General features: G+C 37.7%; 1 long non-coding RNA gene and 1 pseudogene across 1 annotated transcript in view; one reads left to right on the top strand and one right to left on the bottom strand.

Annotated features, from left to right (window-relative positions):
• LOC124958748 (uncharacterized) overlaps positions 1-18,679 on the bottom strand; it is a 66,818-nt gene that overhangs the window by 46,570 nt on the left and 1,569 nt on the right. The window contains exon 2 of the long non-coding RNA XR_007103941.1: positions 1,985-2,092. This is a non-coding gene — a long non-coding RNA (uncharacterized LOC124958748). The remainder of the gene's footprint in view (positions 1-1,984; positions 2,093-18,679) is intronic.
• Positions 10,290-11,023, top strand: LOC124958747 (proteasome subunit alpha type-6-like; annotated as a pseudogene).

The following is an 18,679-nucleotide window of genomic DNA, read 5'->3' as shown; positions in this document are numbered from 1 at the left end:
TTCTCCCAGTCCTTTGATTTCTAAATAAGATTCTGTCTTAAACTTCATCTAATATTAAAAAGTATTCAATATTGTAAGTGAAGTTATTCTCAGTGCATTTACTGTCTTGTAACTAGTTTTAGTTGTAAAAACACTTATTTTGCACAGAAAAATAAATCTTTAATCAATATCTGTCAATATTTTAAAATTCTGTAGCAACTCTGTTTCATTGCTAAAACTGCTGTTCCTTTTAGTATTTTCAGGTAATATTTGCCAAAATGGTCATTATCCAAATTACAAACCTAGAGGATAGCTCTTATAGTATTCTGCTTTATTAATGTTTTATTCCTTTCTGGCTCTTTCTACTAGCATTTTTTAAATGTACTTTATATCTCAGAGAAGCTCTCTAAACTCAATTATTTAACCTGATCCTCCCCCAGGAAAATGTGAAAGAGGATACTTTCGCTCTTTGGTTTTCTAAATAGAAATGTTTTATTAGTAGAAAAATAATAAAGCTACTCCTGCTTATTATTTTAAAAAGTCATTGTGGAAAAGTATAAAGAAAAAAACACAAACTACTCCACTAAGTCTGACACTGGCCTAAAACATACTTTCAGTTCCCAGTATGGGATACATCATAAGACTTGGCATAATGCATTGCCCCTTTGCTCTGTTTCAGTTTTAAATAAAATCCAACATTTCAGAGATACCCATGTTTAACTGAAAATTAAAAAGCATATTTCAAAGTAAAATCAAAAAGATCTTGGTTATTGATCATTTTAAGCTATGTATATATCTGTTCTTTAGGATGAATAATTTAGAGCTGACTGGTTTCAAATTAAAGGAGGATACAATTACCTATTGGTCTATTGTTAAACACCTTATCTGTTTTGTAATGTTAATCAGGAGTCAGGAAATTGCTTTGCAGAAGTAACTTGTGTTTTACATATAATTTACCTGTAATACTTGGCAAGTTTATTGTTTTTACCCAAATTTAATATAGATTTTCCTTGACTCTTTAAGAAGTACTAAGAATAAGACAACTACAAAAATCATTTATCTTTCTGCTGTCCTTTCCCTTTTCCGTGGTTTTTCATTCCTTTTAACCTGACACTTTATCATCATCCCCAAATTCCTTTATTAAGTGGTCCCTTCTAACTTCTGCCCATCTTCCTTCATTGTGGCTCAGTCTTGAGGACCACCCTTCCATTCCTCAAATATATGATTTTCTCCCTTGCCTTCAGTTCTTTGTGTTCCCTCTTTGGAACTATTCTTCCTATAGTGAACTCTTGACTCTTCATACTTCACTTTAGCATCACTTTTACAGAACCTAATTAGGTTTTAATCCTCTAGAACAGTTGATGCACCCTTGATTCCTCCTGTGGAGCATTTAGCATACTTTGTTATGATTGGTGATCTCTTCTCTGCTGGTTCTTTTCATCTCTACATGTTTTGCTCACTGTTGCATTCCCAGCATCTAGTTAGTACGCTATCTAAAACATGGTATATTCTCATTAAATAGTTGATGAATATCTGAATTTGAAAGAAAAGTCACAGGACTTAAAGTAGGTAAAAACAGGAAAGTACTTGTTGGATTTTTCAGGTAAGACATAAATAACTTTACTAAGCAATAGTAAGTGCTACATCAGGAAAAAAAAATGTAATAAGAGTTTGTATAATATAAAAAAATGGTATTTTATGAAAAATGATGCAGTGACTATCATTTTTTACCTTTGATCCTCACATCCAAAGAGAGCCCAGGGACTGCACACGTACTCTCCTCTTTTGGGCTTGAGATTCTCCAGACAGAATAATTATGGGAAGAAAGTCTGATGACAACTTTAGAATGTATTGTTAGATGCACTTATGAGCAAAAAAGCCTGGTGGGGGAGTTTATTTACTTGGGTAGGGTCAGGAAGGCGTCCTGAAAGCAGTAACAACTTGGCTGGGCCTCAAGGGTGGAAAACTTGACACAAGTGGAGGAAGGAGGAGGCATCCTACCTACCTAGTTTTTAGGAGAACGGTTCCTATTTCAGTTCTGCCGCTGCTGGAGTTCCATCAGGCAGGCCACGTGAAGCCTCATCTGGAGCTGTTTCCTCATCCTGCAAGTGAGCTGAGAAACAAGGTCTTTTTAAGCTGTTAATGTTCTTTGACCCTAGATACTCTGGAGTGTTGTGAGAAATAAGAGAAAGAGCGGCATAGCAGAACCTTAAGACTGGAAAGGTCTTCATTATGGAAGGTGAAATACATCCAACTCAGAAGGTTGCTAGGCATGGTGGCATCTCTGCAACCTAGGAGGATCAAAGTTCAAGGCCAGCCTCAGGGACTTAAGAGGCCATAAGCAATTGAGCAAGATCCTGTCCCGAAATAAAAGGGCTGGGGATGTGGCTCAGTGGTTAAGCACTCCTGGAATCAATCTCCAGTGCCAAAAAACAAATTCAGAAGGTCAAAGGACATCTGTTTTCTGTCATATGTGGAAGCTAGAGAAGAAAAAAAAAAAAAAAAAAAAAAAAGAAAGGTAGGAGCAGATCTCATGGAAATCAAAGGGAGATCAGTAGAGGAAAGGGACCAGAGGGTGGAAGGTGGGGAGAGGGGGGAAGTGCTGGGGATTGATATTGACCAAATTATATTGTGTGCATGTAGGAATATGTAATAACAAATCCCATAATTATGCATGACTACAATGCACCAATTAAAAAAGGGAAAAGTCTTGCTACATTTTTCACTATTTTGCAAGGCTTACTTCAGAATCATTAGGCTTCTATTTTACACACACACACACACACACACACACACACACACTATATCTTAATAGCACTTAGTTCCTCTTGTGACATTAGTGAAATATTAGAAACATGTCACTCATTAGGTAACTTGAATTATGAAGTGCTTACAGTCTGTATCCACATAGTCTTCATCCTTATATCTCCAAGAGCACAAAGCATTTTATGCAATAGGAACTTAATAGGCGTGTATTGAATAGATGAGGGAATATGCAAATGAGCTTAAATCAGTTTAAAGTGTTTTTATGTTGGCCTCTTAAGTAGTTCAAGATACCCTGTTGTTGGTACCTTCCCTTCCTTCTCCTTCTGTCTTTAAGAGGAAAGTGTCCCCTCGGAGTACCCGACCTTCTCATGCCACTGTCATAGTTCTCACTGTGCCTGTTTTCCAATAGGCCACGATCAGTTTTCTTAATTCTTATTTGTTTTCCATTTAATCTGCAGAAATGAACGGAGTGTCATCAGAGAGCAGGTAACTTTGAGCAGTGACACAAGGCTAGCACAACACCAGCAAGGACCTAACGGAAAGAATCTGACCTTGGAATGAATTCCTTAAGTCGGTGTCGTTCCATAGACCTTATGAATGACTTAAAAACTGTTTGCGGGCTAATCAATAGAAGGACTTTTTAATGCCACTCCTCCACTGAGTTCATTGCTATAATATGTGACTTAATTCAGGAAGCTAGGATTTTTCACAACTAGTGATAATGAGCTAGGAATATGGGCATACCGAAAAGAGACTGAGTCTCAGAAGTGAAAAGCCCATGAGCCTTTGGAACACAGGGAACTCAGAAATCATTGAAATGCAGAAAACGCTCTTGCAACCCCTCAGCAACCCAGCCCACTCCCTTGGCTTGTGCCCTTGACCCATGTCCTTGCCTACAAAAACAAAACATGAGGTCAGTGTGCAAGCACAGGGAAAACTGACCCCAAATTGTGTAACTGCCCTGACTCCATCTCTAGACCGGCCAGCCCCTAGCAATGGTCCATTTATAAATAACACCTCATAGCAACAGGTTGCTCCTTCTCCCTTAAGGGGTGGCCCACACTCTACCCCAAAATCTTCCTCTTGAGATAGCTCACATATCTCCCTTGAATGTGTGTGTCTCTGCTTTCCTAAATAAACCTTCATCTCTGTCTCTGACACATGCTAAAATTCTTTTTTGGCACGTATGCCAAGAACTCCACTTTTCCTGAGTTGAGGACCCCCTCTGGAAACTGCTTAAACTTCTGGTGACAATAATGTGAATGCGTTAACATTATCACAGGAGCATACAAACAATTCACCATCAAGAGCATTTGTTCAGCTGGGGCTGTAGCTCAGTGGTAGAGCACTTGCCTTCCATGTGTGAGGCACTGGGTTCCATCCTCGGCACCACATAAAAATAAATACATTTAATAAAAATGTGTCTATAAAAAAGTATTTATTAAAGCATCATTCAAAAATTGCAAAGCAAAAACTTACCTTCTTTTAATTATGTTCATACTGCTAATGAACAGATATGACACACGCCTGTAATCCCAGCAGTTCGGGCGGCTGAGGCAGGAGGATCACACGAGTTCAAAGTCAGCCTCAGCAAAAGTGAGGTGCTAAGCAACTCAGTGAGACCCTGTCTCTAAGTAAAATACAAAATAGGCCTGGGGATGTGGCTACTGAGTGGCCCTGAGTTCATTCCCCAATAACCCCCCTCCTCCAAATATGAGACGTCATCACTATGCCCACACTATCTCAACACTCCTGAGCTCAGACTGAGTTTGCTCAGGCTACTGTAACAAAACAGGGTAGATGAGGTAGCCTGGACAACACATTTATTTTCTCATAATTCCAGAGGCTAAAAGTCCCAGATCAAGGTTGACAGAGTCAGTTTCTGGAGAGGGTTCTAGCTTGCAAACAGCTGCCTTCTCACTGTCCTCACATGACAGAGCAGGTCTTATGGCATCTTTGTAAATGTAATCTTAGTTGGAAATAGACTGGAGATGTAATGAACTCAAGAATCTTGAATTATCAAGTTTAGTCCCAGCTCTAATGACAAGTGCCCTTATAAAAGATGGAAGAGAAAAGGACACAGAGGTGATATGAAGATGCAGGTACATGGAGTTACGTAGCCTCAAGAAGTACCTGGAATCATGGGAAACTCCCTTTGGAGGGAGTGTGGCCCCTGCACCTTGATTTTGAACTTTCTGGTCCTGTGAGAGAAGCAATTTCTATTAAGCCATCAAGTTTATGATAATTTAGCCAGGTGCAGGGCACATGACTGTAATCCCAGTGACTTGGAAGGCTGAGGCAGGAGGATCACAAATTTAAGACCAGCCTGAGAAATTTAGCAAGGCCCTAAGCAAAACAGCAAGAACCTATCTCAATAAAACATTTAAAAAGGGCTGGGTTTGTGGCCCGGTGGTAAAGCATCCCCAGTGGTAAAGCTCAATCCCCAGTACAACAGTACAAAAACAAACAAACAAACAATTCGTGATGATATAATGTTATAGCAGTCCTAGGAAAGTTTAATACCATGTACTTAGTAACCAAAAGAAAACTGGATGAGCCATATTTCAGTAGACCACTTTTCCATAGTGGTGTGTATATTCCCAAGACCTCCAATAGATGCCTAAAACTATGGTTAGTACCAAACCCTATATACACATTATAATGGTGCTTTGGGGGTAATTACTAAGTAAAATAAGGGTTACCTGAACACAAGCACTATAATATCACAGCAATTGGTCTGATAACCCAGAAAACTTACCACATGACTAATGGGTGGGTATCATATACAGGGAAGATACACTGGACAAAGGGATGAGTCATATCCTGGGCAGGACAGAATGGGATAGCACAAGACTTCATCATGCTATGAAAAAAACACTGCAATTCAAAACTTAGGAATTATTTGTTTCTGGAATGTTCTATTTTCACACTGTTTATAGATAACAAATTTTTGGAAAATAAAATGTCAGATAGGGCAGGACTACTACTCTATCAAAGTAGATTATAAGGCAGAAACTGCTTCCAGTATTTCATAATGATCATGGGATCATTCATCAAGAAAACATAAAGATCCTACCTGGTGCAGTGGCACATATCTGTAATCCCAGCAACTCCAGAGGCTGAGGCAGAAGGATTGCAAGTTCAAAGCCAGCCTCAGCAACCTAGACCCTATCTCAAAATAAAAAAATAAGATAAAAAGGGATAGGGATGTGGCTCAGTGGTTAAGTGCCCCTAGGTTCAATTCCTGGTACCAAAAACAAAAAAATAACAATCCTAATGATTTTGCACCTAACAACAGGGCTCTGAGATACATGAAGCAAAAAGTGATATAACGGAAAGGAGAAAACAGACCCACAATTATAGATGATTACTTCAACACCCTTTTTAATAATTGATAGAACAAGGAGGCAGAATATCAGTAATGACTCAGTACTATCAACTAACTTAATTAAGTTTTTGAAATGTTTTTAATTTTTAAAATTTTTTATACAATTTTTTTAGTTGTAGATGGACACAATACCTTTATTTAATTAATTTATTTATTTTTATATGGTGCTGAGGATCAAACCCATGCCAGGCAAATGCCCTACCACTGAGCTACAACCCTAGCCTTTAATTAGGTTTTTGTTGTTTGATTTTTGTTTTGGATACTGGGAACTGAACCCAGGGGCACTTAGCCACTGAGCCACCTCCCCATCCCTTTTTATGTTTTCTTTTGAGACAGGGTCTCGCTAAGTTGCTTAGGCCCTCGCTAAATTGCTGATGCTGGCTTTGAACTCCTGTCTCAGCCTATTGAGTTGCTGGCATTACCAGTATGTGCACCACAACTGGTTTAATTGGTATTTATAGAACACCATGCCCAACAACAGCAGACTACATTCTTGTCAAGTGCACACGATGCTTTACCAATAATTACTCTGGGTCATGAAACGAAATTCAATAAATTTTAATGGATTCAATCATACGAGGTATGTTCATTCTCTGACCATGCCAAAATTAAATTATAAAACAATATAATAAAATAGCTGGAAAATCCTCAAATATTAGTACATTAAATAAATTAGCCAAAGGTCAAAGAAGAAAATAATAAAAGTAGAAAATATTTTCAACTGAATTAAAATGAAAAGATAACATCAAAAAAGAGTTAAGCAGGGCTGGGGTTGTGGCTCAGTGGCAGAGTACTTGCCTAGAATGTGTGAGGCACTGGGTTTGATTCTCAGCACCACACACAAATAAATAAAGATCTATTGATAACTAAAAGAAATTTTTTTAAAAAGGGGGTCAAGCAGTGCTTACAAAGAAATTTATAGCATTTAGGACATTAGAAAGTAGAAATCTCTAAGATTAATGATAAGCATTCAACTTTTGGCAGGGGTACCAGGGACTGAACTCAGGGGCACTCAACCACTGAGCCACATCCCCAGTCCTTTTAATTTTTTATTTTGGGACAGGGTCGCACTAAGGTGCCTTAGGAGAGACTTGAACTTTGGATCCTTCTGCCTAAGCCTTCCTAGTAGCTGGAATTACAGCTGTGTACCACCACACGTTGCTTTTGTTTTGTTTGTGATACTAGGGATCAAACCCAGGGCCTCATGCATACCAGGCAAGTACTCTACCACTGAGTTACATCCCCAGCCCTCATTAATTAGTTTTTGAGTGTTAACTCAACATTGCATTTCTGAAGTAAATCGCACTGGGTCATGATATGTAATTCTTTTTTCATGTTGTTAGATGCAGTTTGTTAGTATGCTCTTGAGATTTTTTGCATGCATATGCCTAAGAGATATTAGTAAATGGTTTTCTTGTGATGTCTTTGTCTGATTTTGCTCTCAAGGTAATTAGGTTTCATAAAATGATTCTTTCCTCTTCTGTCTTTTGAAAGAATTTATGAAGAACCAGTATTAATTTTTCTTTAAGTATTTGATAGAATTCATCAGTGAAGTCTCCTGGGCCTAGACTTTTTATTTCTTTATTTTTATAAATAGTTATTTGATTACTCATTTAGGCATGGTGGTGCATTTCTGTAATCCCAGCAGCTCGGGAGGCTGAAGCAGGAGGATTACAAGTTCAAAGCCAGCCTTAGCAACTTAGCAAGTCTCTAAGACCCTGTCTCAAAATAAAAAATAAAAAAGGACCCAGTGGTTAGCACCTCTGGGTTCAATTCCTAGTGTCAGGGTGGGGGAAAAAAAAAAAAGAATTCAGTCTCTTCACTTGTTAGGAATCTATTCAGATTCATTAGTATTTTCCGTCTATTTTTCTCGAGTCAGTGTCAGTAGTTTGTGTCTTTCTAGGAATTAGTCCATTTCCTCTGTATTAGTAGTTTCCTAGGGCTATCACAGACTGTGTGATTGAACAACAGAAATTTATTTCTCACAGTACTGTGAGGCTGGAAGTCCAAGATCAAGGTGTTGGACAGTAGGTTTTTCCCGAGGCCTCTCCTCTTGGTTTGTAAATGGCTGCCTTCTGGTTGGTCCTCACACGCCCCCTTTTTGTGCGCACATGTCCCTTCTTATAAAGATAGCACTTACATGGAATTGGGGTTTTTCCGTCAAAGGGTCCATCTCCAAGTACAGTCACATTGAAGCTTCAACATAATAATTTTGGGGAACACAGTTCAGTCCATAAAACATCTAAGTTACGTGTTTGTTAGCACACAATTTTTCATAGTATTCCTTAACAGTCTTAAATTTTACTTCTATAAGGTCAATTGTAATGTCCTCTCTTTTATTTTTGACTCTAGAAATTTTGAGTCTTTTTTTTTCATTAATCTAGTTAAAGATTTGTTGATTTTGTTTACTTTTCAAAGAACCAGCTTTTGGTGTCTTTAATTTTCTATTATTCATTTCTTCTTCCTCCTCCTCTCCCTGCTTCTCCGACCCCCATGCTAGGGATCCAACCCAAGGCCTGTAGCATGCTAGGCAAACAATCCGCTGCTGACTCATATCCGTTCTGTTTTTTCTTTCTTTTAGCTGGTTTTTAAGTTTAGTTTGTTCTTCTTCAAGTATCTTAAGGTAGAAGATTAGGTTATTGATTTGAGCTCTTTCTTTTTCTTTCTTTCTTTTTTTTTTTTTTAACATTTTTAGTTGTAGATGGACACAATGGCTTTATTTATTTATGTGGTACTGAGGTTTGAACCCAGTGCCACACACGTGCTAGGCAAGTGCTCCACCACTGAGCCACAACCCCAGCCCCACTGAGCTCTTTCTTAATATAGGCATTTAAAGCATTATCATGGCTTTCACAATATCCCCAAAACTTTGGCATGTTCTTTGTTCTTTTATTTTTATTTTTGGTAATTTTTAATTTTCCTTTTAATTTCTTTTTGATCTATTGGTTATTTAGGAGGGTGTTAATTTCCACATATTTATGAGTTTCCTGGATTTTTTTTTTGCATGCTATTGATTTCTAATTTCATTGCACTGTGGTCAGAGAACATTTACTTTGAATAACTTCTGTTCCTTCAAATGCATTCAGATTTCTTTTCTTTCTTTTTTTGTAGTTGTAGACGGACAACATGACTTTATTTTAATTTGCTCATTTTTGTATGCAGTGCTAAGGATCAAGCCTAGTGCCTCACACGTGCTAGGCTAGCGCTCTGCCACTGAGCCCCAGCCCCAGCCCAACATTCATATTTCTTTTATTCTCCTCTAGAATATCCATGTGAACTTGAGAATATATATTCTGTTATTGGATGAAGTGTCCCACATCTCTCTGTTAAGATAGTTGCTTTACAGCATTCACATCTTCTATGTCCTTTTTACTCTTCTGTCTAGTTGTTCTATCCTTATTTATTTATTTATTTATTTGTTTTTGGTACTGGGGATTGAACCCAAAGTGCTTAACCACTAAGCTGCATCCCCAGCCCTTTTTATTTTTTAAGACTGGGTCTTGCTAAATTGCCTAGGGCCTTGAATTTGTGATCCTCCTGCCTCAGCCTCCAGAGTCGTTGGGATTATAGATGTGTGCCAGCAACAATTTGCTTTTTCTTACTGCTTTCAAGATTTTCTCCTTGCATTAAGACTTTTGCCATTTTTTACTCTGATTTGTTTATTTGTAAAGCTCTTTTGTGTATTCTACTTGTAATTCACTGAGCTTCCTAAGTGTATAGGTTGTTTTTCAGCATATTTAGGGAGTTTTCTCCATTATTTCAAGTAGTTTTTCTATTCCTTTCCTTCTGCTATTTCTATTACATGTTTGTTGCTGTGCTTAGTAGCACTCATATTTCTCTGAGGCTTCTTCATTCCTCTGTTCTTCAGCTTACATAATCTATTGATCTATTTTCAAGTTTACTTATTCTTCTGCCCATTCAGATGTGCTGCTGATTCATTCCTATGAGTATTTTATTTCGGTTATTTTATTTTTCAGAATTTCTACTTGGTTCTTTTTTTTTTTTTTTTTTTTTAAACTTTGATCTCCTTAGGATAATACAGATGTGCTGTATTTAAAGAAACATTGTGAGTCACTGCAACTTCCGGAGGGGTTTGTACGGCTGGTGCCAGAGCTGCAGGGTCGGAGACTGTGTTTGAAGTAGTGGGTGCAGCAACATGTCCCGCGGTTCCAGTGTTGGTTTTGACTGCCACATTACCAGTTTTTCACCAGAGGGCCGGCTTCACCAAGTAGAATATGCTTTTAAGGCTATAAACCAGGGTGGTCTTACATCAGTAGCTGTCAGAGGGGAAGACTGCAGTAATTGTCACACAGAAGAAAGTACCTGACAAATGACTGGATTCCGGCACAGTGACTCACTTGTTCAAGGTAACTGAAAACGTTGACTGTGTGATGACCGGAATGACAGCTGACAGCAGATCCCAGGTACAAAGGGCACACTATGAGGCAGCTCACTGGAAATACGAGTGTGCCTGTGAGAATCCTGTGGACATGCTGTGTCAAAGAACTGCTGATGTTTCTCAGGTCTACACACAGAACGCTGAAACGAGGCCACTTGGCAGTTGTATGATCCTAGTTGGTACAGGTGAAGAACAAGGCCCTCGGGGTACAGGCGTGATCCTGCCGGTTACCATTGTGGGTTTAAGGCCACTGCAGCAGGAGTTAAACAAACTGAGTCAACCAGCTTCCTTGAAAAAATAGTGAAAAAGAAATTTGAACATTTGAACAGACAATAGAAATTGCAATTACACGCCTGTCTGCTGTTCCATCAATTGATTTCAAACCTTCAGAAATAGAAGTTGGAGTAGTTACAGTTGACAATCCTAAATGCAGGATTCTTACGGAAGCAGTGATGGATGCTCACCTTGTTGCTCCAGCAGAGAGAGACTAGACATTGTCATTAGTTCACCAAACCCATGATGCCGCTTGCCTATGTGTTTGGTAACAACCAATCAACATTATGGAGGCCCTGGATTGAAAAAGGAACCTCTCCCACTCGTACTACTAAAGTGGTTAGGACTCTGTATAAATAAAAACAGTGCTTTTGGGAAAAAAAGAAAGAAAGAAACATACATTGTTGGGGCTGGGGCTGTAGCTCAGTGGTAGAGGGCTTGCCTGGTATGTGTGAGGCACTGGGTTCAATTCTCACACCACATACAAATAAATAAATTAAGGTCCACGGACAACTAAAAAAAAAAAAAAGAACTTAACAAAAAAGAAACATTGTCATTATATCTTCCTTCACTTCTTCAATCTTAACTCCCTTTAGTTCTGTGAACGTGATAATAAAAACTTCTTTGACGTCTTTTTCTGATAAATCTGACATCCAGTCCCTCTCCTAGACAACTTAGGTTGCCTGGTTCTTTTCCCAGGGTTGTAAGTCATATTATCCTGTTTCTTTGCATTTTTCAAAAGTTTCTGTTGGAAACTAGATATTTGAGATATTACACTGTAGCTTATAGTAACTCTGGGTCCTGGTGCCTACCACTTTCTGAGGCTTGTTATTATTTGCTTTTTTTGTGTAGTGACTGGCTGGATTGTTTTAGGGAAGTCTTCTCCACCTCCACGCCCAGTGTGGAGCCTCTGGTGTGGCTTCTCAAGCAAAAGTGGTTGCTCCTGAGAATACCACGCCCAGGCAAGTTTCTCTGCCTCTCTTTTACTGACCACATCTGGGTGTTGAACTCCATTAATTACTGTTCGATTGCTCTATTGTTTTCAATGATATATTGTCCTATGAACTAATCCATTCACATCTCATTTATTTATATATTTTTAAACAATCTTTATGTATGTATGGGTTTATTTCTGTGGCGCTGAGGTTCGAACCCAGTGCCTCACACGTGCTAGGCAAGTGCTCCACCACTGAGCCACAACCCCAGCCCCTTAAAGGAAACCTTTGACACGATGATCTGAGGGTGGGAGGGAGTGGCATCAGGCTGCCACACTCAATCCTTTCCATCAGGGAGTACAGGATGGTTATGGTATTCTGGTTCTTTTCAGGATATTTAGGTTGACATTATCGAGTTAATATATAACACCTGGCACATACCCCTGACACAGCTCTCTACAGTATTTTTTCTCCTTGGACTAAATTATTTAATTAGTCTAAAGAAAATATATTGTATAAGCTAGCAACATATGTAGGCATTAATGTATGGACCTTTTAAGAATTCAGACCTGAAGGAAAACAGGCCTGGGGAGCAAAGGTGAGGGTGTTTAAAGCTTTAGAGTTAAAATTACAGTTTTTTTTTTTTTTTTTTTCCCTTCTATAGTCCCCTTCCTACCCATTCTTATTGTATCCTCTGTCATTATGGCTTAAAAATGTGTTTCATGCAAAAACTATAATGGCCCATATTTAAGTGTAAGGATCTTTACACCATGTCTTCATGTGATAACAATAGGCAATTCTAATAATTATAAATAAGAAATTAATATAAACAATATAATTTAAATGTAATAAAATAAATAAATTTTTGTTAATGTTTTTGGTAGTATTATTATAACGTAAAAGGAAATACATGGGCTGGGGCTGGGGCTCAGTGGCAGAGCACTTGGTGGCATGTGTGAGGCACTGGGTTCGATCCTCAGTACCACATAAAAATAAAGTAAAGGTATTAGTGTGTCCATCTACAACTAAAAAAGTGTTTTAAAAAAGGAAATAAATATTTCTTTTATTTTTTATCATCCCTTGGTCCTTACTTTCATGTTCCATTTTTATTGTACATACATATAATATTTATAAATATTAATCTTAATAGGGTCTGATTTTTTATATCAGAGAACAACAGTATCTCCTTCCCTCATTGGGAATTAAGAATTTGTTGAAATAAACACATTAACATAGTTAGAATTTTTTTTAAATATATTGAGATTACAGAAAAGTGATTTACTAAGTACACTGTATCCAGTTCTTCAATGAAAAGAACAGTGTCGTCATTGCATGAGAAGTTCTTGTTTTGAACTTTGAAATCCCGACCTAACTGCCCCCACGTTATGGACCTATTTATACATGCTGTAAATGTTCATGCCCAAATTGCTACAAGTATGTGCTTCGTTAAAGAAAGGAGATGATTCACTAAGTGAGTATAATTTACTGTTTCCTTTTGGCATATAAATACAGTAGCTCCTCAATCCAATTCATCATAAACACTTAGTTTTTGGCTAACTGGAAAAGAATATTTGTAATTCATTACATAGTTTATTAACCCATTAAGTCTCATTGCCTCAGATATGGAATACCTATAAAAACAAATTGAACAGATAAAACACTTATAGTAATTTTTAGAGTAAATGTTTTTAGAGTTTTAGTCTTTTGAGAAAAGTAATAGGTGAGTGCCTAGAGCATTTGAAAAAAAATATATACTTCATGTATATATGAAAAATATATAAAGCATATATAAGCTCTAGATTTCAATTTCTTTTTCTTTTTTTAATTTTTTCTATTTTTTTATTTTTGTATTGGCTGGGTATGGAACGCAGGGATCCTTAATCACTTTGGCCACTGAGCAACATTCCCAGCCCCTTTTAATGTTTTCTTTTGAGACAGGGACTCGCTAAATTGCTTAGGGTCTCACTAAATTGTTGAGGTTGGCTTTGAACTTGCAATCCTCCTGCCTCAGCCTCTCAAGCTGCTGGGATTACAGGAGTGTGCCAATTTGCTCAGCTAGATTTCAATTTCTTTTTTTTTTTTTTTTTGCAGTGCTGGGGATTGAACCCAGGGCCTTGTGCTTGCAAGGCAAGCACTCTACCAACTGAGCTATTTCCCCAGCCCTAGATTTCAATTTCTAACCTATGTTAATGCACCTGTGTCAACTGCATTGAAATATTCACAGAATTGAAAACTTGGGGATTAATGGGTTAAGCAGGCACTCTCTATACACAAGGTACTCTACTTTTGAGATATTTACAGCAATAAAAACTAAGATGAAATAGGTCAAAAAAGATTATTAACTAGTAGTAAAAAGTACAAATTATTTGTTCTATATTAGGGACAACCTTTCTTCTGGGCACTTTAATAGTGCTTGATACTGAATATCTCATTTAAGGTAGCTACTGTTAAGCCTACTTAATAGATGAGGAAACTAGAGAAATTAAATACCTAACCTATAGCTATACATTAGAGCTATATTTCAAGTACAAGTCTTGTGACTCCATAGCTCACATTCTTAGCAATGAAAAATTCAAGGTCCTTAATTCAGTGTTGGACACATTTCGATAAGTTCTACGGACATGTTTTCAAATTACAAGAACCTAGTGTCGAGCAAGTTTGATAATCTGTGACAGGAAATGCTAGTGACCACAGACCAATCTCTGAAGACATATTTTACACTTATCATTATCGAACTCTTCTTATTAGAATCTTATTTAACAAAACAAAAGTGATCAAAATTTTGCAATGAGCATATCCCAGAGTTCTCTCTCAAATACCGCTTACTGAGCACATACATTTCAAAGTTTCCCCTATGCATTGGTATTGGCATGCTTTTAAGGCAAGAGACTCACAAAATACTATTTTTTATTAAGATATCATTCTCATACTATAAAATTCACCTTTAATGTCTACGATTTAGCTGGCAGTGGTGTTTACAACTAAATGATCACACCAGTTAGATTTCTTTGTTCCTTCTCCATTTCCACAGCTTCATTTGACTAGCCTTATTAATAAATAAAAAATAAAAATGAAGTATACAATTCAGTTGCTTCTAGTATATTTACAAGTTTTTCCAATATCACTGCTATCTAACTCCAGAATATATTCTCTTTTTGGGTACTGGGGATTGAACCCAGGGGTGCTTAACCACTGAGCCACATCCCCAGCCCTTTTTATTTATTTTTTAAATTTTGAGGAAGGGTCTCAATAAGTTGCTTAGGGCCTCACTAAGTTGCTGAGGCTGGCTTTGAGCTTGCAATACTCCTGCCTCAGCCTCTCGAGCTGCTGGGATTGTAGGTGTGTGCCACCATGCCTAGCTCTTTTACTGTGGTGCTGGGATTTAACCCAAGGGCACTCTATCACTGAGCTATATCCCCAACCCTTTTATTTTTTATTTTGAGACAGGGTCTCACCATGTTGCCCTGGATAGCCTCAAACTGGAGATCCTCCTGCCTCAGCCTTCTGAGTTGCTGGGCTCATAAGCATGCACCACCATGCCTGGCTTTAAAATATATTTTAAATTGTCTATTTTTCTTAACCCAAGGAGAAATACTAGTTCAATATTCTGTCAAGTTATTGCAGTACCCTGATTGATTTCTCTTAAATCATCTATTAAATTGCAGAAATAATGACTTTGGCAAAATTGCTATTTGTTCCAAACAAATGTTATAGTAATTACGACAATATGGTACTGGCATAAAGTCAGACACAGAGACTCATGGAATGGAATAGCAAGCACAGAAATAAACCTTCAAGTACATGGTATAATGATTTTTGACAAGTGTGCTAAAACCACACTGTAGGCAAATGACTCCCTTAAACACTGTTTGGGAAGCTGGTTCTTTACCTTTATACCATATGCAAAAATAATTCAAAATGGATTGATGACATAAATGTATGACCTAAAAATATAAAACTCTCAAAAAACTTAAAAAAAAAGAACAGAAAAGAAAAAAATATACAAAACTTGTGGAAGAAAACAAGGGAAAGCTTCATGATCCTGTGCTTGTATTTTTTTGATATGACACCAAAAGTACAGGCAAACAAAAACAAAGATAGACAAATGGGACTCCACCAAACTTAATGACTTCTGCACATCACAGGAAGGAGTCATCAGGGTGAAAAGTCAACCCTGGGGGAGGGTTATAATTTCTAATTATAAAAGCTACAATGGAATAAAAACTGCAATTCACGAAATCTGATAAAGACAATATTCAAAATATATGAAGAGGTACAACTCAACAATAAAAATAATAGTCCAACTAAAAAATGGGCAAAAGACCCAAACAGATATTTCTCCAAAAAAGATATACAAATGGCCAACAAGCATGTGAAAAGATGGCCAACATCACTAATCATTAAAGCAAGGCAAATTTTTTTAAAAAGGAGAAAAAGAACAAGTGTCAGCAAGAATGTAGAAAAATTGGAACTTTTGTGCAAGACGGTGGGAATGTGAAATGACAAGACACTGTGGAACTAGTATGGCGGGTCCTCAAAAAACTAGACAATTACCATATGATCCAGGAATCTCACTTCTGTGGGTATAATCCACAGATATGAAAAACAATTTTTTTCAGTGGTGGAGATCAAAGTCAAGGCTCCCTGTATGCTAGGCAAGCTACTCTACTGCTGAGCGTACACCCCCAGTCCTTAAAGTGGAATCTTGAAGAGATATTTGCACACCTACAAGCATTGCAGCATTATTTACAATAGTCAAGAGGTGGAAGCAGCTCAAATACTCAGGGTGAAAAGAATGTGATATGTTTCTATAATAGAATACTGTTCAGTCTTTTTTTAAAAAAAGGTGGAACGCACATCAGAGACAGTACTAATCTCTAGGATATATAAAGACTCAAAAAACTTAACACCAAAACAAACAAACAAAAATAACCCCATCAATAAGTGGGCTAAGGAACTGAGTAGACGCTTCACAGAAGAAGACATACAATCCATCAACAAATACATGAAAAAAATGTTCAACATCTCTAGCAATTAGAGAAATGCAAATCAAAACTAAGATTTCATCTCCCTCTAGTCAGAATGGCAATTATCAAGAATACAAGCAACACTAAGTATTGACTAGATGTGGGGGAAAAGGTACACTCATACATTGCTGGTGGGACTGCAAATTGTTGCAACCACTCTGGAAAGCAGTGTGGACATTACTTAGAAAACTTAGAATGGAACCACCATTTGACCCAGCTATCCCACTTCTCAGTCTATATCCAAAGGACTTAAAATCAGCATATTACAGTGATGCAGTCATATCAAGGTTTATAGCAGCTCAATTCACAATAGCTAAACTGTAGAACCAACCTAGGGGTCCTTCAACAGATGAATGGATAAAGAAACTGTGGTATATATATATATACAATGGAATATTACTTTAGCCTTAAAGAATGAAATTATGGCATTTGCGGGTAAATGGATGGATTTGGAGAGTATCATGTTAAATGAAATAAGTCAAACCCTAAGGACCAAAGGCCAAATGTTCTCTTTGATATGTGGATGCTGATTCCTAACTGCGGGGGGTGGGGGGAGTGGCAAGGGAAGAATGGAGGAATTTTGGATTGGGCAGAGGGGAGTGAGGGGAGGGGAGGGGATTTGGGGGTTGGAAAGATGGTGGAATGAGACTCTGCTTCGTGTATAACCACAGAAATGAAAAGTTGTGCTCCATTTGTGTACAATGAAACGAAATAATTAGAATGGATTTTAAAAAAGGTGGAGATGCACACAGGGGTGTGTGCCTGTGACTGTAGTCCCAGCTACTGGGGAGGCTGAGGCAAGAGGACAGCTTGAACCTAAGAGTTAGAGGCCAGCCTGGCCAATCTTAAAACTTTGATCTGAAAAAAAAATATTATAAAGCAATAAAATATAACATCTCTGGGACTGGTAGTATAGCTAAGTGGTAGAACACTTGCCTAGCATGAGCAGGGTGCTAGGTTGGGTCTCCCGAACTACAGAAAGAAAGAAAGAAAAGAAAAGAAAAGAAAAAAAAAAAAAAAAAAACAGAAGTTTTTTTTCTTTCTTTTCTTGTTTTTTTTACTTATCACTGTCTTACACTGTTAGAAAACAGAAGTGAGCTTTTTTAGGGTAGTATCTGAACAAATTAGTGAATCATAAACTTTCTGTTCTGTTTCCTACATCCAGACAATTTTGATTTTAGGCCAGTTTAGATCAAGTGAAATTCTTCCCATATGCTAAACATAAACTGATTTGACACCCCTGTTTGAGAAATATCACTAAAAGTAATTTTAAAGTCTGTGACTTTAAAAAAAGACACTGCAAAAACTACAACCTAGTTGCATGCTGCCTGTAGTTTTTTTGTTTAATTTTGTATATTTGTTTTTTGATACCGAGGATTGCGCCCAGGGGCACTTAAGCATTGAGACACATCACCAGCCCTTTTTTGAGACAGGGTCTCACTCAGTTGCTGAGACTGGATTTTGAATTTGCGATGCTCCTGCCTCAGTCTCCAGAATCACTGGGATGGCAGGCAAGTGCCACAGTACCCAGCTTGGATAGTGTTATAGTACAGGAAGAAAGAAAAAAGGTCAAAAGCTACAGAGCTGTGCATCAGATTAGCCAGAAAAGGATGGAAATTTCCTTTCACATTATAAACTGTGATACATTATAAACTGATTGTTATACTTGTTTTGAGAGGAATACTTTCAGTGGTTTCTAAACACTCAATCTACAGAAGTGTTAAGCTGGTATATGTGTGTGTGTGTGTGTTTACAGTGTTGGGGATTGAACACAGGGCTTTGCACATGTGAGGCAAGCACTCAGTCACTGAGCTACACCCCCTGCCTGAAGGTGATTTTTTTTTTTTTTTAAAGTTCAGGATTTCAATGAAGACAATAAGCAAAAGCATCCACAATATGCCTACTACTACAC

This window comes from Sciurus carolinensis, chromosome 11, assembly GCF_902686445.1.
Source record: "Sciurus carolinensis chromosome 11, mSciCar1.2, whole genome shotgun sequence".
Lineage (NCBI taxonomy): Eukaryota > Metazoa > Chordata > Mammalia > Rodentia > Sciuridae > Sciurus > Sciurus carolinensis.
The sequence above is the reverse complement of the archived record's forward strand: the minus strand, read 5'-3'. Positions and strand labels throughout refer to the sequence as shown.